This window comes from Solea senegalensis, linkage group LG12 (assembly GCF_019176455.1).
Source record: "Solea senegalensis isolate Sse05_10M linkage group LG12, IFAPA_SoseM_1, whole genome shotgun sequence".
In the NCBI taxonomy this organism is placed as follows: Eukaryota; Metazoa; Chordata; class Actinopteri; order Pleuronectiformes; family Soleidae; genus Solea; species Solea senegalensis.
In genome coordinates this window covers 3,513,987-3,539,441 of record NC_058032.1, presented here as the reverse complement: position 1 = coordinate 3,539,441, position 25,455 = coordinate 3,513,987, and the positions used below count along the sequence as shown (strand labels likewise).

Below are 25,455 nucleotides of genomic sequence, written 5' to 3'. Positions count from 1 at the left end.
GGGACACACAACCCATTTTCTTTTGTGAACATCTTTTATTGTAATGAGAATGGAAACTGCAAAGTGCCAGAAATCTATCACAACGACAGACTACAGCAGCTGCTTATGAAAACTGTGGTGACAGAACTTTCGAGCAAGGTGCAATTACCGTTTCAAACAAGGTGAAATTGTTTTAATAAATTCAGACAGTTGTGTATCAAATGGAACAAATATGCTTAATTTTTGCATGGCAAGGGAAAGAGAGGTGGTTTGTTCAGTCTCGGTTAAAAACTCTGTTTCTCTTTCTTTTACTTATCACCTCTGACAAAGAACAGCCGTTAGTGTGTCTGCGAATGAAAGAACATGGATATTATGACATTTACTGAAAATGGGGGTCTACAAGAGGCACAAGGCTATTTGTAAAGAGTAATTCAGCATTGTTGGGCACATTTTGTGCTAAGTGTTCCCCAATCTGTCCATTTCATCCTGCACCACATTTCTGGTTCACCCGCGGTGTGAAACATGAACGCTGAAGAATGGGTTGTTCAGTTGTTGATGAATTGTGTCACAAAAGGAGCATTTGCTTCATGCATCACAGTGAAAGTGATAAGCAGTACAGGAGCGATGCCACGATACTATTCTGTTGGACACTTCTATCCAAGCATCGGTTAGCCTCACTTAACCCAAGCAGTTACGTCTCTTAACTTCCGCCCTGCTAAGATTGACGACAATTAGCTCACACGTCGTCTCACAGCGTGCACGTTTTAAGAATGTTTGGATCTTCCCTCAGTTGTTATCTATACAGCTCCCCGGGCCCAACCTTGGTTGCCATGGTTACTGGTGATGATAAAGGGGCCCCATCCCTCACTGTAGATAAGTAGTGGATACAGTAACCTCATTCTGACCTTGCTTTTGTGCAGACTCTCACTGAATAGAAGACGCCTACAGAGCAAGATGGTGCATAATAATTAAGAGAGAGAGGATACAATGAAACGTGAGACGTGTTAACATGGTAAAATTCTTGTCATTAGCAACTACAATCTCACTTTGTCACTCTTATGAAATGGTTTCATACTAAGGGAACAATCAGTGTGCAGCACCTGAAGCCAAATACAAATGAAATGTTGTGCCGACACTTGTGAAACACTTTGAAAGTGAGAGGTTTTCTTAAAATGTTCTTCTCCAAAAAACAACCCCTACCCCCTTTAGACATTGAGGAAAAAAAACTCCAATTATCAAAGCCAAGAACAATAATCACAATACACTTTCCTTCAATGACAATTTAACAAAAGTTCCTTTTCCACAAAAACAATCTTTGATCTTTAACCTTGAGTGAGCTGATATTCATTGTGCTAATCATGATTGGTTGGGCTGATGTGTTTTGTGTTTCTATTCCGATTTCCCTTTTTAATTAGCACTGGCACATTTTTTTTCTACTGAGTCTTGTTGATCTGCATTCACGCTTGGTCCCGAAGATTGTAGAGTGATCTCTGCGTATGACAATGACACCGTCAAACTGACGGGTGCACAAATCCTCAAATTAAAGCTGATAATACAAATATGTCGCACATAATCATCATAATCATTACAATTATGACTTTAACGGTTATTACTTTCATGCCTTTTATGAAAGTATGAAGAAAAAAAAAGACTCTTTATAAATGATACCTTTGTGCCTGGTCATAGTAGAGGGCAGACACATAAAAAACACCTCCAGACTTTGCCCAGCACTTTCTCATTACCTTTATTTCAACAAAATAGCATTATTTTGGTAACAACGCTCTGGATACCAACTAGGTTGAGTCAAACTATTTTTTTCCCTGCTGTGACGACTTTCTTTCCACATTTGTCTATGTTTTCAGAAGGGCTATAGAGCTCCCGATGTCATGTGACTCGGTTTCTATGAATCACCATGTTGGCAGCCTAAGATGCAGGAAAAATGAACTGGATTCAACCTGTCAGAGTTAACCACTGGATTTAAATCTGCGGAGATCGACTGATCGATCGACAAAACGTGGCAGACTGAACATATCTGATCCATGTAATGTCCTCAGCATTACAAGTTTGGAAGGAGCCAGACCTGCAGTATCCTGACATCTTCCAACTTCTCTTCATCTTAAATGACCAGAGATTCACTGAAGGCAGTGTTGTCACTGGAAGGATAAGTGTGGCATTACCATAACGTTAGCATTAGCAACAGGCAGTATGATGTACATGATTAACATAGCTCTTGGTAAATCTAGTCTGAGTCCATGATTTACCAAGCGGTAACCACAAAATCCATTGCTTGTGGGGCCCCATCACTCCATTCCACCCGTTTGCCCGTCTCAGACCGTTTTGGCATCCATATGCACAACAGCTATCCACCATCTTCACTTTTAGGATGAAAACAGTTGGCAAAGGGGACGAGTTTTCTGACAGCATTGCCTGATTTATGTGTTGTCTAGTATATATGTCTATAGAGGTGAACAGTGTCGTATCCTACCAGAGGGCGTTACCGGAAGGTAGTGATGTCAGCTAACCAGAGCTACAAACACATCATTATTATTATTATTATTATTATTATTATTGTTATTATTAGTACTGTACACAGTTGCACAGAAGACGATAAATGTCACTTTGTCTAACACAAGACTCTTGAAAAGAATAAATCATTAATCTAAATCAAACTTCAGAAGCCAAGAGGAAATGGCATGCCTTTAATTACAATAAACTATAGGCCATAAAATGACAAGTGTTAACGGAAATGCATTATGCCATAAACGATAAGTTTGCCTTCCCTAAATGGAAATAATGGATTATTGTGTTTTATTAGTCTAGTACCACGGTGGATTGCAATTTCCCAGGTGCAGCACTGTGTGCACAATGTCTATCATTCTCAGCCCCGGTTTGTTCACTGACCCAAACAAAACTCGCTGTGTCCTTATGGTGCAGCGTAAAGGTAGCGGTGCCATGCATGCGTGCTCTTAACGCACCCTATATACATATTTGAATGAATAAAACATGTCAGCCAACAGGAGGGCTTTTTCCAACATGCAAACACTGCACTCGCTCTCCCCTGTCGGATTCCCCGCGGTGCTATTTCGCTTTTATAGGTCAAAGTGACCGCTGTCTGGATAATGAAAATAGTGGTGGCCTTGGTTGATTTAGAGTTAAGGTCCTTGGAGGTAAGAAAATGGCTGATCATAGCTCTGCAGATTTCTAAACAAATGAATTTATAATGAAACTGTGCAGCGAAAAAGCACTAACATGAGACATGTTGTCTCTGCGAGGGAAGACAAAATGAACACATCGTTTGTTCGTCTGTATGCACTTTTTTTTTTTTTACTTTATCCATCCATTGCATAATTGCAGTTTTCTTTGTCAGCTTCCTCAGTGTTAATACAATATATATATATGATGCTAAGCATTAGCACACTCCATGGCCTTATTTAAACACCCCCACCCCCCCGCTGGGACAGTGTTCCCTTTTCATATCTAAGAATTGTAATGAGCAGTACACATGACAACTAAAAAGCAAAGTTCTGTACGCTGTGAGTACCATATTGTCATTGTTTGACTTTGTTGTAATAAATGGAACTGTTTGACTGCTCGGAGATGTTGCTGCTTTGCCTTGTACGGTTGCCACATACATAGACAAGAATGATGCAAGTGCATTTGCTTAAACCCTTTTTCAGGGTGAAAAAGAGCATGTTGTCATTTTTCCCTCCGCCATACCTTTATACAAGGAGCCTTATCTCCCGACTGCAGTGTTTCCCTTTTTTGTTTTCCAATTGTCATGCTACTATTCATTCCCAATCTGCCTCTGTTTTGAACAACAAATCACTGTTTGGCTCTTTTTGTCTTGGGGACAACCAACTGTCTGTTTCTTATTCAGCCTCCTTGCCACATTGTCCTCACTTGCTCATTGTCTTTGCCGCCGTCTGCCCCTTGTTATTTATGGAGGAAAAAAACTGCAGGAGTACTGAGAAGAAGCCCGGAGATATACTATACCCACAGCCAAGCTGTCCCATTTCTGCCAAGAGATTATAGAAAGACCTTGTCAGATGTAGGAAACCTTCTGTCACCTGTGCCACATTACCTATCCTCCCTACTCCCGCAGCCTAATTAACACTGCTGCGGATGAAGTGAGGACTTACTGCACTGCTGCCTAACATGGCAACATGTGCTTCTTATCTTCAAGGCAGTTGTCGCTTCTGTCATGCTAGTGGCATCTGATGTACAACGTGTGTAACACTTGATTGAGATGCAAGTCTCATAAGGTATCACTGTCTTCCTATTATGTTATTATAACCACGCGTTCAATCACGCCCAACATTTGTCGTTTATGGAAAAATCTCTTGCATTGTTTTTCTTTAAACGCACAGGATGTCCTTTTTTGTCACTTCCGTGGTCTCTCAGTCAAACCGAAAACAAAAGACCTAGTTTGACATTGGGGATCAGGGGAATCGCTGTCTTGCGGTGTCGTTTCGCTGCCCCGTGCAGCAAGTCGTCATGATCCAATAGCCTGGTTTCACACTGGATAGGCGTGCGGTGAGTTATGCTGAGTCCAGTCACACTTTTTTGCATGTTTCTATTAAACTGACTGGTGTGCAGCTTCATACTGAAGCATTCTGGCATTTAGTGTGGTATTTAGAGTAATTATTAAAAGTTTGTTTCTGATTTTCAAAGGCAAACTCGATGTAAATAAATAAAATAAAATCAAATACACTCAGAAAAGAAACTATTTATATGGAGTTTGCCCTGGAAGTTATAGCAGAGACAAATACAGCAGATGTCAGTCAAAGGTCTGTTAACTTGAACAGAAATGTGCAGGTTCACTATAAAGGTGACATTTTATATCCTTAAATGCTTAGCTCACCCTCTTATCTTTCTATACGGAAGTTTTTTTGAAGTATTTATTACAATGGGTGAATCATGGTCTACTGTGAAAAGAAAAACAACCACAAAGAAAAGTTGAGTCAATCTTCTTTGGTGCTAAAATGGCTGTCAAGCTGTCAACTAACCCTGGTCCCAATCTATTGCAACAAGGGTACAATGACACCCCACGGCCAGTGCTCACTTCCCACTGTTATTAAACTCCAGGTGCTGTATGACTTTGTTGTAAAATTTAAGGAGAGATTTGCCCTTATACTAAGGTTAGGAGCAGAGATTAGGGCAGGAAGTCACATGCCCCGTGTCTGGCGTAAACCCATTCAAACCCTACTACAAGGCTTGGTTAACCAGAAAACCAATTACCATAAACAATGACTTCATGGGTTACACATAGAGAATGGCAACACATGCCGCTGCATAAGAAGCAGAGACTGCTGGAGCCTGATGACAGAAGAGCTGTTGAAAATCAGTGACTTTAGTCCCTAATGTGTTTTCAGCGTCTTTTAGTCTTAAGATAAAGATCAGAGCAAAAGACGAGGGATGAAAAAGGATACGGATGAGAACAAAAGCTTTCACGAATAACAACTCAGGAGCCAACAAAATGAAAGCCAGAAATGAATAAGATTTTATTCCGCAATTTTTTTTCTTTCTAAAGCTTTTTTTCAAAAGCCCCAGACTGCATTAAACATCAGAATCAAAGGGGTGCAAATACAGCGTCCACTGAGGATTTCCTTTTCCTCATTCCGTACACAAAACGAGGTGAAGTTATCTTGTACAATTAAATGGGCTTGTATATTTAATGTTAGTAGGTGTGGTTACTCCCATGTTCAGCTCTTTGTATTGGATTTCTAAGAAGCCTCTGCAGGAAAGGTTTCAATGCTTCCCAACTGTCAAAGACTCAAGGTCCAATAATCACTTATTCTCAGCGAAACCATTAAGTCTCTGGCTGTAGCTGCTGTCCAGTCGAACACAAGGCATTTATCAAGCTGCTGCTCTGTTGCACAGCTAATTACACAGACTCTTTCTGTACTGTTGACATGTTTTAGCTTGTTTGTATGACTGAACGCATGTCAGGCACCTTTTCTTTTTTAAAAGGGTCACTACATTCGAACATCCCTTCAGAAGTGCCTGCTGTACAACAGCAATGGAAAAGTATTAGAGTTACTGCAGCATAAGACGCATGGTAGTCGTTTTCATGGTGATCACAAACACAAATGGCAAAAGTGAACATGTATTATCAAGTTTTGAGTTTAAAATCTCTCTTTCAACCTAAACCACATTTCCATCCATCCATCCATCCATTCATTCATCCATTCATCCACCGCTGACATAGGGGTGAAAGGCTGGGGTTCCTTCCTGGACAGGGTCGCCAGTCCCTCGCAGGGCCAACACACACATAGAGACCCACAACTACTCTCTCGCACACTCTTCACACCTGAGTGTTCTACTCACCTCTGCATGTTCTTGGACTGTGGGCGGAACCAAACTCAATGCAGAAAGGCAACAACGCTAACCACTGCTCCACCATGTGTACCCACTGAACACAGACTAATACTGTTCACTCTCCTGGACCACAGTTTTATTATTGTGACATTTCTGCTGCTTTACAGTCACATCTAAAAGCATTGTGGTGCTGTGGTTGTGTGTGGTTGTGTGTGTGTCTGGATTTTCTACACATCCACTGAAATACTCCTAATGAGGCGTAGTTTAATAGACTGCTGTCAGGTCCTTTTGTGTTGCTTTTTAGCGGATTCCGCCGTTAGCTCGAAATGAACTGAACTGTGAACTTGCCGTGTCACAGAGTTCTTTTTAATAAATGCAAATGTGTGACTCACTTGTTAATCATCGCTATTCTCCTCAGCATCGTTCGTACATGCACCAAAACAGCTGTGTGACGCTGCTGTAATATGACCCAGCAGCGGTGGTCGTATTACAGCATCGTATTACCGGATTTCTTTTCTTGTATGACGAAAGAAGAGGGGAGCGACGTTAATAAACATTTATTCAGGAGGAAGCGAGCAATGATGATCAAAGATTATTATCATCCGCACCTTCACACGCCGTGGCAGCACAACATCTTCATTTGATAGGAATCACTCGAGGACTGAAACAAACAACATTTAAAAATGGGCCCTACTGTGCATGAGGGGCCCCTGTGATATGCATAAGCTGTGATCCTCAAAGAGAACTGTACCTTTTGTACCTATTTCAATTATTCAATGATTAGATGGAGGATGAGATATACAAAAATACAAATGTAGGATTGTTTTGTTTTGTTTTTTTACTGGAAATGAACACCTGATGATATAACAGTGTGGCAGTGGAAGATAGTTATGGGGAAAAAGATATAAAGGCTAGATGGAAGGACTAAGGTAATTAGATTTTCTTGAGGGCCCTTCTCAAATGAAACCCAAAGTAAAATACCAGGCGTTTCTTTTCTCTGTTTCTGATATGTGAAACAGAAGGACCGTGTGTGCAACTGTACGACGATATGTTGTTATATGTTGTATAGCGTATTCCATTTTAGATTAAGCAATCAAATCTGGAGATGATTCATGGCACTCTCGGGTGAACAAACGACATGTCACAGTGCATCGGATCCTCATCTGCAATCTCTCCCACTCATTAACACCTTGTATTTCCATGCAAAAAACGGCTGTCTGCCTCCACACTGGTTAGAGCAAACACTGCTAAGCCTCGGTCGAAACCATTTGAGCTGCTCTGCGCCCGGTCGCTCCACTTGAATTTCAATAACGTTCCTATTCAAGACCCAATCAGCGAAGCCCGAGTTCTGACCGCTGAGGTACGGCAATAAATCATAAAAATGAGAAGAGGCAGACAAAAATCCTCTGCATGTAATTAGTAACGGTGACCCGCTCAACGTGGCTTGGCTGGCAAACTCGAGAGCCCACACACTCGTCCTTAATTGCTTACTTCTCATCAGGCAAGAGTGGCCAAGTGAGGATGTGTCCAGCATCAACCATCGTTGCCGTGATAAAAGATGTTGCTCAGTTTGTTTAAAAGCACATTGTGGATGTCGTGCTTGCAGCTATGGTGCAGAAGTGTATGCACCATAGCTGTATGCACAGCCTTTAGCGTGTTTGCTCCAAAACTGGATGGGGGCCCTCTTGGGTCATTAGATTTCATCATTTTTTTTGTTCTTTTTATTATTCTTGCAAACAGACAAACAACTGGCACAGAAAAAATAACCTCGTTGGCAGAGGGGGGAAAAAAAAAAAAAAACATTAATCTTGTGAATTCCAGTAATTGACACCTCAAAGGTTGGTGATTTTAATGCAACATAAAACAGGTACTTTATTTATTTATTTCTTTTCACCAATGAGTAATTGAGTCGTAGCAACCGTGAATGTTTAAATTTAATTTCTGAGCCGCATCCAACTGAGGTAAAAGATGTTGATTTCACTGAGTGTTTCATATGTTTTTTTTTAAAGAAATATGTAAAATGAAAATTAATGGCTCAGATGAAATTGCACCTTCGGGAAGTGAGCATGGATTCAAAAGTCCTATCACCAACGAAGGTGATGAAACACCACTTAAAGTAGTGGAGACAAGTGTGCTCACCAAGAGGAAAGCGCCTGTCGTCTGGGAATAAGGATCCAAGGCTGAAATACTCGGAACAGAAAAAAGACTTGGTGAGGGCAAATGTCCAAAATCCATAAGTTAACAAATAGTCCTGTTCTCCATCGCTGCCTGTGTGCTGGCTAAACTGCTTTCACCTTGAGTAAGCGGTAATTCCCTGTTATCATTTCTAGAGCTTAGAAGGTATTTAGACCACTCTACGTTCCACTAAAGAAAACCCTCACTCGCCTCAAAGCCAAGAAAAACAGCGTCGTGATTCACGACAGTTTAACTACAGTCCTATAACATCATAAAGAGCGTTGTATAAGTTTTATCCTTTTAATTCCAATTCAGTGTTGTTGTTTTGTTTTTGTTGTTGTTGTTGTTGTTGTTGAGCTCAATTATTTCCTACAGCATTATTTCAAATAACGTCCTTTTAGTGTTTTGTATTCAAATGAAGTGCCGGTGAAGAACTACGGTTTGCACAACACTCGGACAGCCTATTTTTCATCTCTGGCGTGAACTAAATGCTGAAGTAAAAAGCCGTTTTCACCTTGGCAGGTACACCACACGAGAGCCAAGATTTCTCACACAGAAAGTCTTTCAGTTAACCTCTCTAATTGGCATTCATCTTCATTAAATTGTGGGTTATTGTTTATTTTGGGTGGATTATTTTTGGTTTTACGGCACAGATTTATGAGCAGTTTACTAATAAGTTTATTCCTTTGTTCACAAAAGGGCTGAGCATGTTTATTGGTGGCCTCTGTTACATTTATGCAGCAATGTGAGTAGATTAGTTGAGGAGTTGCTTGAAGTATTTATGATATCTCTCCTATCATAATAGACTCCACGGGCACTCAGCAGTTTCCTTAATGTCAAGCCATTTCTAAAGGAAATGGTTACATTAGCTAATTCATTTCTGGTAAATGACCACAAGAACTCAGCTCAAATAACCAGTCACAGGAAGGGAAAAAAAACAGACGCTATCTCTACTAACTCCATTTAAAGTCTAAAAAAGAAATTGAATTATCATCTTCCCGTTCATTTCTCTAAACACTACTGGAAATAAGCTGGCGGACTGGCGGTGAGAAATATAGCAAACATATGACAATATGCATTATTACCAAGTGAAAGTACCTTTATTAAAAAATAGTGCATTTAGACTCACTGTGTCATCTGTGCACAAAGGAATAATAATGAAGAAGTATTTAATAAATAATAATCGTGTGTGTGTATAGTATATAGCAATATTCAAAAAATCTCCTTTTTTTTAAATGCCATTCCCTGAATTATTATTATTATTATTATTATTATTATTATTATTATTATTATTATTATTCCCTGAGTTATTAATCTTTGTTAAAATGACAGTAGTGGCAAACATGCAGAGGACATTTCTTGGGGTTTGGCGAGGGTGTTCCAAAAAGGTCAAAGCTACATAAATGTCACCACCTCCCTGAGCGCCTGAGAGATCAAAGTTCTTGCATTAGAGGGTCAGACAGACAGACAGACAGACAGACAGACACCCATGGGTACCCGCCCGATGGCTCCACACTGGAACTGACAGAGTGAGTGCCGCGTGCGTTCTCTCCTCCTTAACAAAGGGTTTCCGAGAGGCTTGTGTTTAAAGTATTACATGGTGTTCGTGTGCACACCAATTAGGGAACTCGTCCATCAGCCCTTGCACTGTATATTTCATTTTTATAGACTTAAAGATGCTCCGTAGTGATATATTATGTTATATGAACACAAGCACTGTAGGGTTTTTTTTTTATTATGATTATATTTTTGTTTATCCCTTGATTACATCATTTTATGCTTTGTATTCAGTAAAGCACATTTTAATTATTAATCCTCCATTAGAGTAAGAGTAAACAGTAATTAAGATCAGTGCGTATTAGGGTAAAGTGGCATTATCATGCAGCAAATGTTTTTAGGCTTTGCTTTGTTAGCATTTCACATGACAACCCAGATCTAAGTGTCACTAACACTAACTATAAATGTGTTTATCTTTGTATTTACTTGTTTTAGTTCTGCAAGAGTCTGGCAACCCAGAGTCGGCCGGGAAAAGCTAATGCTCCATGTAATATGGAACAGTAATTCAGTCCCTTTTCTAAAACACAATATTCTAGTGTTACTGTGATAGTATCATGAGCATTCTATCACGTGTCGAGTGTGACAGCGATAACCAGGTGGATGCAGAATATGCACTGTGACTTTGGTCATCACAGCTGCAGCCTTGATGAGATGAGAGTGGCATTTGAAGCAGCTTTTTGCATATTTACGGCAAAATATTGTTGCTGAAGGCTTCCAGGTAAACCGACATGTGAAATGTCTTCTTTTTTTTTTTAAACGTGAAATGCGTATACAGCTGAGTCCAAGGTAAGGGTTATATCTCGCAAATCCATATTTCTAAAAGATGCGCTTTTCTTTGGCCTCAGCGTGAACGATGCCACAGATGCCTGTGAGACAGGCAGCTGATAATATGCAAAGTCTCATCAAGGGAGTACAGATGCAAAATGTGGCTTCAAGTCATGCAGTATATAGTTCAAGTGACAGCAGGGAAGACAGTGAAACAACCACTGTACGTGCACATTTCTCCACACAGAAGAACGACAATTCTTATAATAACTCATATGGAGATATAAGTAACTTTCATAGCAGCCAAAATAAGAGAAAAAAGTCTTTAAAGTCTTTTAAAACAAAGCTTGTATTTCACATTCAATGCCAAGCCCTGTCTCCCAGGTGCACTGCTTCATAGTAGACATGTAATCTACCGTATCTCGCGCATGCGCAGACAGTGACCTACTTGGAATCTAATGAAAGTACACCCTGCCATCAAAGTAGTACACAAGGTAACCTGAGTTCAGTGTCAACAAAGTTGTTTAGAAAAAAAGAGAAAGAAAAGAAGAGGAGTTAAGTTGGGAAACACTATTTTCAGTGAAGTGTTAACGTAACTCTCAGACAACAAGAGGAAAAGAAGGATCTGTTCTCCACCTGCACGATGCACAGCGTGTATTTATGTTCATCTGCCTCCATCTGACCAGAGGGTGAATCAATTCATCACCCCTTCATAACGCTCAATTCCCATTTTCCAATGGCCCGCTAGTAGGTGGTGAGCGTGCGTCACGTGTCACGCAACATAATCAGCGCGCTGATAGGTTGACTCCATTTCTAAGGTGTTTAGTCAACTTAGTCAGGCAGCGGTGACAGGAAGTGACGCCCCTGTCAACATCACAGAATCTCCTAATTACAATCCTGATGATAGAATCCAGCCTCAACCTCATCACCCAACAATCACTGTCAGTGATTCTACATTCTGTCAGTGGCCGACAGCGAGGCCAAAGTCGAGTTGAGTAATTTGAAATAGCCGGTGCTCCAACTTCAGAAACAACACTCCCACTTACAGAGGATGTTGCTTCTGTTAACCTTTTTAAAAACTTTGATTTAACATAAAATCTCTTCTTCTGAGAGCATGCATTTATTTAGTTTTAAGTGAGTTACATCTGTATCTGTTTTTTCATTGGTACAGTAGCTGTAGCCAACAGTGACAACACTCACTGGCCACTTTATTAGGAACACTGGACTCTGTTATAGTGGCAGAAGTGGTGCCTGGTGTTTTTTCCTGCTTTTTTGTAGCCAATCTCCTTCAAGGTTCATTGCTCAGCTTAGTCGTAATGAATGGTTATTTCAGTGACTGTTACGCGTTATGGTTGCCCCTCATATCATCTCAAACCAGCCTGGCCATTCCCCCCCTCCCGCCCCGACATATTGCATCAACACGGCATTTTCACCCAGACGAGCACAGGTCACTGTGAATTTGATCTTTTTTCAAACTATTCTCTGTAAAACTCTCCAGAGACGCTTGTGTGAAATTCTCAGAGCAGCCCATCTGGCACCGGCGACCATGCCATGTTCAAAGTCACTTAAGTCAGCCATTCTTCCGCTATCGGGACATCTCGGTCACGGCTACCTGCGCGGTTACATTCGTGTAATTGGCTGACTGAATGTTTGCATTAAAACCTGATAAAGTAGCCTGTGAGTGCAGAAAACGGAGAGAAAAATGTAATAAAAGTCGATATTTCAACCTTGAAAATCAAACAAAACAGAAGCTAGGTTCTTCATAAATACTACGAAAACATCAAATTTAGGACTCAACTGTCCATATTCAGAAAGGGTGTCTCACTAAAAACCATGTTGACAACGTGGTCGACACTTAAAACAGAAAGACAGGAAACTTTTTCAGTCCCTGCTTTCAATCACGTCCTCACGTGATCCACTTGGACCCAACCATTCAACTTGGCAGAAGTTTCTCTGAGTTTATTGTTCTACTGATTGTTGACTTTCTTTCATCCTGCTGTTTTGACACTTTCCTCTTTTATACTCAGACTGAAAGCCATCTCATATTATGGCTCAGTGTGTGTGTGTGTGTGTGTGTGTGGACTACAAAATTGCTTACTCACAGTAAAGGGATGAAATCAAACGCCTAGAGTCACAGCTCGGGAAAGGAACAAAAAAAAAGAGAGAGAGGCTGCTCCACGGCTGCCTATCTGTAGCTGATGCTCAGGAGGAGCATATTTCATTTATGCAGTCTTCCACTCTTGCAGTCTCTGCTGCCTGATCACCCACCTCCTGGAGGTCCCAGATGGTCTTGGATTCTGTGGTCACACACACGCTTCCCTGGTAGAGCTCGATGCAAACTGGCACTGTCCCTGTCTGCCCGCAGGGTCCAGAGGCTGACGGTTAGTGGTTTTCTTAGTCCAGTGAGCTGGAAGCAGGTGCTAACCCGAACCCACCGCTCATGCTTTGTACCTGGATGTTGCAACACCACAGATAATCAACCCTTTGCAATCAGATGATTCAGGGGAGACCTTGTTTGGATTTGGATCCAGATAGCTGTTCTCTGAAGGATCTGTTCCCGGGACAACCACACCAGTTATGGACAATCACACCCAGGTGAAAGAATCAGAGAGCAGCTCCAGTTAAGAATTCTAGTGAGAATAAGAACGTTAGTTGAAGGTGGATAGTCAAACAAACAGTTTCCTGATTAGCTGCGGTGTTGTCTATCGTAAATGAGCCTGATGGAACACCTGTAACTGCACATCAAAAGAGTTTTACTGAATGAGCATGACAGCTATCTACGGTACTAATGTGTGATCTGTTCTGTTCTGCCGTTTGATGCCGAGAAGGTTCAGGCCTTTGATCTTATTTTAGTTTGCGCCATGCCCTTCACACAAACGCTCATCTGTACTACAGAGAGAGGAGTGGTGCTGTGCCATCAATTCTTCCTGAATGAGGGAAGACTTTGCACTGTGGAAATTATTATTTCACTCTCTCATTGTGAAGCTGTTGGCCTAAGAGCTCCAAGACATCTGAGTTGACAGGGGAAATAAATCTGCACGCAAACTTACATATCATCATATTATGCCAAGTCTTGGAAAAGCATTGACTTCACTGCACGGACATTGACTTCCCTTTTCTGTTTTTAGAACGTTTTTCCTTGCTCGGCAGGAAAGTCCATAAGAGCTGCTCCATCAGCTTTCAAATCATCAAGTGCTCTGTAATTTGTCCCTCTCTTCTCTCACCTGACATGCATACGACTATTTTTCTTTCCCAGGATCACTCTGAGGGATGGATGCCGCATGTCATTGTTTTCCTTTCACACCCCACCACTCTTTCTCCTTCTTTTCCATCTAACAGTTTACGATTACCATCCATCTGCCGTTTTCATGTCTCATCAAAGATTTCTCTTCCCCTCGCCAAGTTTAAATATTCTCTTCGTGCTCTTTCAACAGTACCTTACAAACACTTGGAAATAATTGAGTCTCAGCGGGCTGACAAAAAAAAAAAAGAGAGCAGTGATCGTGCGCAGTGGAAGCGATCAAATATGGCCTTGAGCCAACTGTCTTTGTAGATGGTCTTTGTATCTCCATTGATCCGGGGGTGGATACACCCGAGGAATACATTATTTATGTGCTTTTTTTTCTTTCTTTTTTTTCCCACCCAACAGTTGAAAGTAATGAGTCACAAACAGTAATGGGATTAGATGGGTGTCGCACCGGAAGAGATGGAACCAGGGCAGCGGAGTAGATGGGGGACCCTGAGGACCAAAGGCACTGGCCACAAAACAGCGAATAGTAGAACGCTTCCATCTCTTAATAGACCCGTAATTATCAAGATGATAAACTCCTCAATCTCATTGTACACAAGGTGCCCTGTGATAACGACGGGCACAGAAAGTTCTTTCAAGCAACCTCTCAAACCTCGCTGAGTCGATGATACATGTACCCCTCCTCGTTAAAATCATTTCCTTTTCTTCCTGCAGGGCAAATAAGTTACTGTGTGTGATCGTCAACTGTGCAGTCTGCCTCTGAGTGGACCTCATGTGGAACATTTATATACGGCCGCACTTTCAGCATGTATCCATGCAGACAGGAAAAGCAATAAATGCGGCGCTTTGGTTTCGGCATTTCTCAGTGTCTCTGGTCATTACGTCGCTAATTAACTAAAAGATGCTAAACGCTTCCCCCTCTTGTAAGTAACATGAACGGGCTTCCTGACGCAGTCATGTACGATGATTCTATTACTTGAGCGAGTGCTCTTAGAAATAATGCATAATAAGATACACTATTTCTAAAAGCATAATGCAATTGTTCATAGCATCTAAATTATTCAAATGACTTGCATGCATGCATGCATGCGCACGTGTGTTTCGCTTTGTCAGATGCCTTTAGGGTCAACATGTGTTTTAAATAAGTAGAAAAACGCCATTATGCCACCGTTTGTATGATAGTGTGCATCAGAGAAATGTGTACGACGCATTAGGGCCAAAAAACTTCAGCCATGACGAGATAATAATCTCGACACGTCGGGTTTAAAGTTGACATTTGTCGCGACATGACATTCCGACTTTATTCTGGTACCTTTGCTGCAGTAATGCGTGTGCTGCACACTTCCCCCGGGATCAAGCATCTTAATCCATTGTCTTCTTGTATGTTCTCTGTATTGCACACAGGTGTTACCAACTTTGCGGCTATTCCTTTTAGCACGAATACATCCACTTCCTCTAGGGTTGAATGACGCAGTTTTTGGCACAACCTTTCCGACGTCCTCACACTAATTACCACATTGTGTTTCTGTGCTAAAAGAGTGAGGATTTCCTTGCTGCTAAAACCGATTCACCAATTCACATTTGTCGGATTCTGCGGCAGCTTCTGAGGAGCGGACGCTCTCTCTGATGGGCGTGTCGAGACTGAAGTCATGAAGACGACATGATTTTACAGCTTTATTCTCGGTATTTGGAGTTTAAAAATATGTATTTCTTCATGTGTGGCCCTAATACTCCTTCGTAAGTTATATATATATATATAAGTATATAGTAATAGTAGGGGGAAAAAAAGATTATTCCCCACTCATTCCCTACATATTTCCGGTGTGAGTCTTTTTTGGTCTTCACACAGCCATAATATAATCTCCTTCAGTGTCTATTACTCTGTGTAACTGCAACACTATCTTTTCTGTTTTACTGAAGACAGCTCCAAATGCATTAGGGCCTTGAATGACCACGGACTGCTGTGAACTGCTCGATGTGGGTCATTTCTACACCAAAGAGCTTTTCTACAAACATTTCCCATTCTTTCTGAGTAACCGCATCAGAGCCAAGAACTCCATGTTTAACAGCCTTGTTCCTTTTGTTTTTCTGCAGGGGCAGCACCTTTGTTGCTATGCAGCACTTCACACTTCCCCTTTCAGACCATACAGTCTCATGTTCACAACGACATTGTCTTCGTTTTGAATAATTGACTCCGAACCATTGGCGCTGCTGCTGCTGCTGCTGCTGCAAGAACTTTAAGTGGACGTTAAATGAACGCCGGTGTGGACTTTCAGCACAGCCTTACGTACCACAGAACACTACCGGCTCCTTTGTGCAATATGTGGGCTGCAACTATTCCTGAAACTCCCTGAAGCTTATCAAAGCACACTCACACAGACGCGGATTCACCACGAGGTGAAGTGTGCTTTTTCTTCAGAATCTGTGCACTATAAGCCCTCCGTCTCAGAGTATCTGATGAGCTCGAGGCTGTGTGACCAGAAAACCCATAGATGGACTGCTGCCTGCCATCCCCTGAAGTTCCCCTGTGTCTCTCCTATTCATTCTAACATCACAAGCAAAGCCCCAGAACCAAGTGCTGGAGGATTTTAAACTAATGCAGGCTCTTTGATTTATAATCCAAGGCTAACAATTACACATGTTGACAATGGCAGCGTCCTTTTGTATGCTAGGAAGTAAAGGTCATCGTTTAAATGGAGAGACTTTTGTGCACATTTCATCCAACAGATGTAGGAAACACAGCCGGCCGCATTTGCACCACATGCACATTAAACATGTCTGAGAATGTCGTTGACAGGGGAGAGCTGCATACTGCGGTGAGGTCATCCACGATGCGACGTCGTTAATTGTTGTGCGTTTGATCAAGGCGTGTGCTGGCATGTGCCATTTCGTCGCGTGGCTTAAACAGTACAACACAAACCTTCATATGTTGTCGTCATGTCAATGAGCATGATGTATGTGTTGTTTTTTTTAATCATCACCAACAGTGACACATCATTTGTCACCTGAATGTGATATTTCATTTGTTCATTGTCTGAATGCAAAAAAAAAAGAAGATCTTTTCATAATATGCAGATAAAATGTCAATCTTGAATTATTGAAATATTGAATTGATGCGTAAACAAAATAAACCCTCTCTTCTATAGTCAAGGTAGTTTATACACAAACCCATGAATGACAACATTTAAATGGGCAAACGTATTAAAAAGACAACACAATTCTTCCAAAAAAGTGAATCAAATAATTAAATGTTTCCCTAACCATCGATTCTTCATTACAGTGAAAATGTCCTCTATTTGTCCAATTTAGTAAAGGATCAAAAGACGATGTTCAAACACGCGCACCTTTTCATCGATGCACTGACTTTTTGCGATATTTCAAGCCTTCTTTCAAACGTAAACAAAACCCACCGAGTCTCCCTCGCTCTCCCTCACATGCGCTCCAGATAGGCGGTTGAATCATCAAACAACGTTCTTTTGTAACCACGTGAAGGCTTAAAAAGGCAGCAAGGCAGCAGCAGGCGAATGATTATGATGTGCTGCCGTCAGAGCCTCCACCGCCTCCCTGAAAGACTCCAAAAACGTGTAGCGCTTCCACTTGATGGTCAAATCTATGCTAACACGCTGAGCGGTGAGGGAAGAGAGTGCTGTGGCGATAAAGAGGGAGAGAGAGGAAAAGAACCTCTTATCTATTCAGTACGCTGCTCAGCCCGGAAGCACTGGCATGACAAAGGTTCTAATGAGACTCTCGCTCAACTGACAGCTATCGGAGATTATAGGAAAATAAGAAAGAGGCGTGTAATAAATTAAAAGGGCAACAGTGAATCATGGCCCTTCTTCTAAATTTATTGCCAGTTTATGCAACAGCCCGGAATAGAGCAGAATCAGACGGCCGTATATGAGGGTCCGGGGACAACAAGGCTGTTATGAGACGGTCACATTTTACTGGGCAGCAGTCAACTGTTAAAGGTCACATATCGTTGAAAGTGGAACATTCCCCGTGTCTTATTTGATTCCAAAGTCCACGTGCCGTGCCATATAAATACTCTTGATAGCATCAAAATGCTAAATCGGCGGAGAAATGTACAGTCTATTTTCTAGTATGTTTTTGGTTTGAATTGTTCAATTTAAAATGAAATTTATTTTTCATTTCTCACTCTCATTTTAGTACAAATCAAATGTATTTTGTTTAGTTTTTCCAGACGTGCATTTGTGGCTCTTATGTAAAAGCTATGTGGCTTTTTATTGGGTATATCAAACATGATTTGGTTTACTCACGGTTCTCCCAAATTAGATATTCAAATTATTTGTTAATTAATGCGTTCTACATTTGAAAAAAATGCGTTCTACATTTGAAAAATTGTGGGTCAGCAGGGCGGGGCGGGGTCAGCCGCTTCCTCCTCCCATAACAACACGTTTCCTGCCCTGCGGGGAGATTTTTAACTTGTGTCAGCATTCTTACGCTTTCCCCACTGATTCCGTAAAGCAGGAGGAAGTAACAAACACCTGAGCCGTACTTTGGTCCGTGTCAGTTGTAAGCCCAAAGGAGGCAAGGATCAGTGACCTGCACTAACAAGTGCAGTCCCAGCGTCCAGCTGGGAGCCTTTTCATAGTCCATAGCATAGCATAGCAGAAGTAGCAGAGTTGTGGGAGCTTGTCCGGTGTTGGAGAGTCCGCGCTTCCCTTAGAGGCAGTTGACATAACCATGTACTGACATTTCAACTACTGTTGCAATGAAAGACACGTCCACCTGCATGTGGACCATTAGTGCAGATGCCGTCATGACCCGAAAATAAAAGAAAACCTTCCTGGAAATCAGTCTGGCAGCTCATATCTCAAGGATACGTTTTAATCCAGCGTCTATCCAATTCTTCTTTTTTTTTTTACAGATATTTTTAGCCAAAAGCAACAAGAGAGTGGATAGTGCATTTAGTCAAGAGTGAAAGAGCGGTGATGGGAGAACTGCATCCTGCCCTGCCCTTCTTCAAAGGCCCGAGGAAAACCGGTTTAGCATCAGTTACAGCAGGAGGCAGGGTACACTGTACCAGTGTGCACTTTGAAGCTAATTGCGGCTCATTCCCCGAGCAGCCACTTGAGTGATGAAGCAAAAGAACATGAACCAGGTATTTAATATTATTAAATATTCCATTTTTTTTCCGTCCATGTTTGTCTTTGATTTGGTTTGTTTCCCTGCAGACGGACAAACCCAAACAAGAAGCAAGACATCGCATCATTGGTGCCATTGTTTTCCGAAGAACTGAAAGAAGCATATTTTTAACATTGGTTGGGAAGGGAGGCGAGATCAGAGCACAAACAGAAACCATCGCCTGCTCTGTGCAACATTTACAGATCAGCTCTTCCTTCCATTCACTGTAAATGGTGTGCGATACAGGTGCCCTTCAACGGAGCCAATGTTAGACACAGATAGTAACCGTACATCACTTGATATAGCAAATATATGTTCATAACTCAACCAGTGATCAGTGCTGCTGGAGCACTTTACTCCTGCAATAGTGTGTGACGCGGCAATAAATCAGAGAAGATGGCTTTTCTTTCTTGTTTTATTTGTTGTGCTCCACTTACCTTGATATTCAGCCCCTGATCGGCACTGTTAATACCCAGCATTTAACAAGACTATTGATCAAGCTTAGCAAAACAACAGACGCATGACAAAGAGATGCATATGTAAGTGGCTCCTCACCTTGATAGTTGAGACCCGGCATTTGTGTCGCCACCTAAAGAGCCACGCGCTCAATACTCTAAATACCCTTCTTCACGGGTGAAAAGTGAGAGCGCAGGGAAAGGATGGAGGCGGCAAAGTCGCCGTAAGGACGTTGTGCGAGCGGCTGATGGAGGCAGAAACACCCTGTTCAAAAGAGAAGCCGTTATCAATCTTCCCTCGCTGTTAGAATATACGCAGGTTATTCTACTGGCTGAATTTTTAATGAGCCTTAATTAGTTTTTTTAGTTGTTTTTTTTTAAAGGAACTGGTCAGTAATGGCACATAAGAGGTTTCGCTGCTGTGTCTGCATGTTTCTTGCGAGTACTGGGTTACAGGGTAAACATGAAAACATCCATAGCAACAGGATGTTTTTTTTCCTTATTACATTATTACTTAAATTGATGTTGAAATATAAAAGAAAATGACTTTTTCTGTAGCATTTGTTGACTCATTTGACTTCTGAGAACTGACAGCCAATTTACCGGTAACCAAATTAAACTAAATCAGCTTTATACTTAATGTTTATCAGTTTTTATGTAACCAAAAAAAAAGAGATTTTAGACATTGAGACAGGATATATAACCGCCTAATTAAGTATAAATGTTTGCCCATGTGATGACATTTTAGTTATCAAGTAGACAACGAGACAACTTTAAGGGGAAAAAAAGCACTGAATGGGATTTTATTCTCAGGCTGCGTTATGTACTTGCTAACTTGAGAGTAGTTAAATATAAGGTCCCCTCACTTAAACTGTGGGCACTGCTCAAGGACACTCCGTCTCAGCTGCGACATAGTGCAACATCAACTGCCCCCTTTACTCTTAGTGAGCGGCGCCACCCCTGAACCTCACTAATGCCACTTGTCGACGCGCGAGGAGAGGGACTTTTCCAAAGGTGACTCGACACTCGTTGCCCCCGGCAGCTTGCCCGGGAAGGTCACCCTTCAAAGTGACACAGACAGCAAGGTCACCGTCGACTGGGTTTGTGCGTGGATCAGTCCTCGTGCCCCAGACACAGCCTCTCTTCATGATTACTGCCTGCACTGCCACCAGCAGCCATTTACCACATCACATGAACAACCGACACCAGACAGAAATCCTTTGTGTGCCTGTTCCTTATCTCTTTTACCAAGCGTAGACTACAGTTTCCTTTCAGTCCTGGTTGCTTGCAGAGATGCTGTTAAATCAGAACGGTACCAAAGCAGAGCAGCATTCAAGAACATTCAATGAATCCGATTTTGGTACTTTACAATAGCTCTCTCTCTCTCTCTTCCACTAATCACCTATCATTTTATTTTTATTAGATTTATTCAAACTTATCTTTACTGGAATGGAGCACACACAGAGTCCCCTTCGTTTGATGGCAGCCAACCATGATGAATAAGCATTTTCCATAAATGACCCAGCTGTTTGAGCATATTGTGTTTTGCCTCATCAGGGATTCAAAGCCTGACAACAGATCAGTCACATCCGTCCGCGGCTTGGTCTCCAGCTGACCAGACCTCCATTTGAAATAAGGTCCCTCTGTTTATCTCTGCCAGCCGCCGCCTTATACAGGAAGCTACAGATGTGTGACGCTCTATAGGGACATCGCTATAGAGCGCGACAGGCTACATGTTAATGTGTTCCTGAGTGGCAGCGAGAACACATTAGCCTGTCGTGTGAACATATTTTGTAAAAACATACGCAGTAGCCGGGGGATGAAGAAATGTGCTCCTCGTCGTATAACTGCACCCAGACACAGGGAAAAATGAACATTTTAAATCAAATTTGAGGACAAAGACGATATTAACGAAAAGGCAAAAGGGCCCGTTTCATCCGTATCTTTGGGTCTGTTTTATCGACTAAGTTTGAATCTGATATTCACAAAGAACATCATTCCCAACAGCATTCAAAGGTCATACAGGGAAAAAAATAAATAAATAAACTTGAAACCCAGTGTTTCAGTCTGTGATCATTGATTTCTCTCCTATGTCCCTAATGGACTAAAGGCTAAAAATATACTGATCTGCTTCTGGGTACCAGATAATTTTTTATTATACCACTATATGTATTTCAAAGGACCTCTACGGCATATAGATGTTCTATTAAATATCTTAAAGTAAATCATTTTTTGCTATATTATTCCACAGCCCCATGATAAACTGAACCTGGAAAAAATATGTATATACAGTAGCTGTGCAGACATGCCACTGTGCTGCAGCTGATCTTTCAAAACACTGAAACAAATTCAATTTATTTCCAATCTCGGCTTCATTTTCCACGGGTGTGAATTCTTATCAAGTATCAAATATGTTTGATTTGCATTAGCTTGTGTGCAGACATGTATATAAAAGTATATAGCCAAAACCCAGAGAGCAGATTCCTATTAGCTTCCATGAGATTGAATTTGGGACCATTTTACCTTTGGACAAGCATCATATGACATTATTTGTTTCAGAGATTATTCAAGAACTCACTAAAAAGTAGAAATGTCTTGATTTGGTTTTTCAATCACCACAAACAACACAATGGGTTGCAGCAGACGGAGGGAGCCGCGTACTCTGTGGACAAGGATGAGGACGAAAATAGAAATTCAACCTTTCAATAAGCTCTAATTATTTTTTTTCTCTATTAATGATGCCTTTCATGTTGTAAAAATCCAGTCATGAACAGTTGTGTTGATGTGCTTTGATGGACTCTCACGCGAGGAAAACGTACCTATGGGAAATAAATGTTTTATTAATTTGATTCCACGGCACATACCTTACCCATGTGCGCCGCTCACAGCTGACAACATGACGAGGTACGACGTCCTGGAGAAAAGCTATCAATTAGGGATATTGGTGGCGCTCATGGACAGCGACTCAACAATGTGACGTCGGACGTTTACGACGAACAACGCGCGAAACCATGTCATAATATTGATTTGCTCCTATAATTGAATGATGCTTGGCTGGTACCGACCCAAAAAAGGCACACATGACTGCAAATGATTTATGATACTTGGAAGCAGGTGTGTCACATTTCAGGTGCCCACCGGTGTGTATGCATACTGATTAGAACTCTGTTTTCACCAGCAATAAATCAAAAGCCCAGCATTTTGCCATTAAAGTCACATCCTGTTATACCTTTCCACCGCGAACACGTCGTCTGCGGCACTGAATAATCGTGACGTCTGGAGGGTGGTTTCCCCCCATGTCCGTCCCATGATGCCATGCTGCGCACACACACAGGAACAGGCCGTCTCACCTGCACCTCAACCACATCGGGCCTGACGAGGTGGACACAGCATTGCTAATACAGCGTGGAGAGAAATACAAGGGAGAGCAAAGCCGGGCTTTAGTACTTCCCTTTAACCACGCTCGTCTGCATCAGAGCCAGTGCGTCAGCCCTACCATGGTTAACACTCAATAAAACATCAAAAGGGATGAATCTCTGAGCTCTGGACAAATACACACACCCACACAGAAACTCTCTTTCACTCTTCTATGTACTCTTCCACACATCTGTGCACACAAACGCACACATTTGGCACACACACACACACACCCACACAATACTGTAGATGAGGCTCATTATGTTGAATGAATAGAGCAGGTAGAGGCCACATGATAGATCTGCATTCCCTTCAAAAGGAAGCAAATATACAACGTTTGCTGAACGACGAATGTGATTTTCAACAGTCCATTTGTACACGGCGATCACGCCGCGTGTGTTAGAGGAGCAAATGGTCATTTGAGCCGTCTATGGAGACACACACCACATGCACAGGGGCTGTCATCAACTTCCCATAAAGGCTCCACTTCCCCCCAGTGGATGTTCTGCAAGAGGAGACATTTTTATATCCAGAGGCAAAGGCATTTAATGGTCACTGTTTTGCATGTTTCCATGAGCAGGTGGCATTATCATCATTTGTTCAAACCACATGTGGGCCGTGGCAAACCGTACACAGGATGTTTATTTTTTTAAATATTTTAAAGGGATGCACAGGATGCTCATGCAATCATGAATATTTCAGCCAGTGAGGTAGCCTTGCACTTGTATTGATCAAGAGGGCAACGGCGCACACAGTGTACCTTCACACTTCCTGTCTGTGGGTTGTCAGTCTTCATTTTCTGAACACGTCTCGTACACAGAACACGGAGACGTGGAAAAAGAGATGAATTGTCACAACTGACATACACACGCACGCTGAACCATATACTGTCGGACGACATTGCACTACCGGACGTAGTCATTTGTTTTGCAAGCAAAATTAAATAAGGCACAGCACAGGCTTTGGAGAAGCAGAGACTCCGTGATGAATACAACGCGGAGAACGCGTTAAAAGTCACTCACGCACACATTATTGCAAAGACCGACACAAACAGCAACCCACAATTATGCCGCTTGCACTGGCAGCCTCTCCTGGTGAGAACTGTTAGGTAGCACGGATGCAAAGAAGATGTATTGCTTTGCAGACAGACAAACCCTCCCTCCCTCCCCCCCCACCACCAAACGCACTTGAACAAGTATGCAGATAGACACTGACACAGTCAGAGCGGGGGGTAGCCCTTCTAAATCCATTCAAACAACAATTTGGGATATGTTCTTGTGTTAATGAGACATTTATCACAACTTCGCTCCTTCTGTAAAAAAAACAAAAAACTGGCTAAATTCAGTCGGGGATAAAACTCGCACACCTCCTCCCTCCGTCTGTCTCCCACCCTTCACTTTCATTCTGAGCTTTTCGTCGGCTGCCAAATCCGACATGTATTCATAGACCTGTGAGGTGCTAAATATGGACAAGTACCAGTGAACGTGCCCTTACCTTAAAATACCATCCAGAACCCAGTAGTCCACAAAATCAGCTGCTGTCTGAAGCTCGGTGTCGCTCCACAAGAAAATGGGGGAGAAAAAAAAGGGCAAAATTCCTCCGAGTCTTAAAGAATCAGAGATGAATTCAAATCCTTCTCTGATTAGAACTTACTTTTTCATGAACAGGATGTCCTTCAATGGTTCCGTTCATAACGGATCCCCTTCTACTTCCCTGGTTGAGGAGGAATTGTTTTCAGCTGCTTCCCCAGATATTCCACCTTGGCACAGTAAAATGATGTTGTGTGTTCTACTGGAAAATGCGTGTGTGTGTGTGTGTGTGTGAGAGAGAGAGAGAGAGAGACGGAGCAAGAGAAAGAGAAAATGAGGCACCGTGTGATCTCACTTGGTGCGCACGACCAGTTCCACTGCAAGTCAATCCAGCCGGTGTTCACAGCTCTCCTCCTGCCTTCTGGAATGAAATTCAACATCCACTGTTCATCCCCACTGCCAGGGGAGGCTGTCCCCCCCCCAGATGGAAACTTTCAGCCACCCTTGTGAAAGCTGTGTAAGGTGACAGTGGATGCCGGTGAGAGCCAGGCTAAGTATTTTCCTCGATATCCTTCCTCTTCAATGGAATATTCCACCGTTTTCCTTGTCTAATTTGCGGCTCTTTCCTCTCCAAAACCAAGTCTCTCTGAATGGATGATGAGAAAGCAGCGGAATGAGGCGAACCGCTTGTTCCCCTCTCCGCGTCTCTCTCTCTCTCCCTTGCCTTCACACCCTCCCTCATTCATGCTCCCTCCCTGCTTCTCACTGCACTTCCCCACCCTTTCATTTTCTCCCCCCTCCTCCTCTCCGTCCATCTCGTACACACACAGATATGCACTTCTCCGGCTCTGGCGTTTGACAATTA

General features: G+C 42.1%; 1 protein-coding gene across 3 annotated transcripts in view; it reads right to left on the bottom strand.

Annotated features, from left to right (window-relative positions):
- lingo2 (leucine rich repeat and Ig domain containing 2) overlaps positions 1–24,977 on the bottom strand; it is a 164,721-nt gene extending 139,744 nt beyond the window's left edge. For 2 of the 3 annotated variants that reach the window (XM_044040790.1, XM_044040792.1), the window contains exon 1: positions 24,556–24,977. The gene's annotated coding sequence lies outside the window, so the exon portion shown is untranslated. The remainder of the gene's footprint in view (positions 1–24,555) is intronic. The other variant, XM_044040791.1, reaches the window with a different exon arrangement.
- Between the last annotated feature and the right edge of the window lie 478 nt (positions 24,978–25,455).